This window comes from Myotis brandtii, unplaced genomic scaffold, assembly GCF_000412655.1.
Source record: "Myotis brandtii unplaced genomic scaffold, ASM41265v1 scaffold632, whole genome shotgun sequence".
Lineage (NCBI taxonomy): Eukaryota > Metazoa > Chordata > Mammalia > Chiroptera > Vespertilionidae > Myotis > Myotis brandtii.
Window position 1 is genome coordinate 583098 of NW_005370419.1, and position 389 is coordinate 583486.

The following is a 389-nucleotide window of genomic DNA, read 5'->3' on the forward strand; positions in this document are numbered from 1 at the left end:
GCCCATCCCCGCCGCGTTCCCGCGCGCCCCGGAAGCGAGGGCCGGTCTGCAGAGAAAGCCAGGCATTTGGAGTCGCAGCTGGGCCTCGCCTCGCTCCTTAGGAGTTTATGGATCCTACACATTTTCACAAGGATATGTTATTTATGTATTCAGGGGGCAAAAAAACAACAAAAATTAAATTTAAAAACTTTCCAAAAGCCCTAGTCGGTTTGGTTCCGTGGATAGAGCCTCGGCCTGTGGACTGAAGGGTCCCGGGTTCGATTCCCGGGGTTGGGGCGTGCAGGAGGCCCCGTGATGAGATTCTCTGTCATCACTGATATTTCTCTCTCTCTCTCTCTCTCTCTCTCTCTCTCTCTCTCCCTCTCTCTTCCTCTCTGAAATCAATAAAA

The 389-nt window shown here is 51.9% G+C and overlaps 1 long non-coding RNA gene across 1 annotated transcript in view; it reads right to left on the reverse strand.

Annotated features, from left to right (window-relative positions):
- LOC106723725 overlaps positions 1 to 389 on the reverse strand; it is a 17518-nt gene that overhangs the window by 16389 nt on the left and 740 nt on the right. The gene's annotated exons all lie outside the window — the stretch shown is intronic.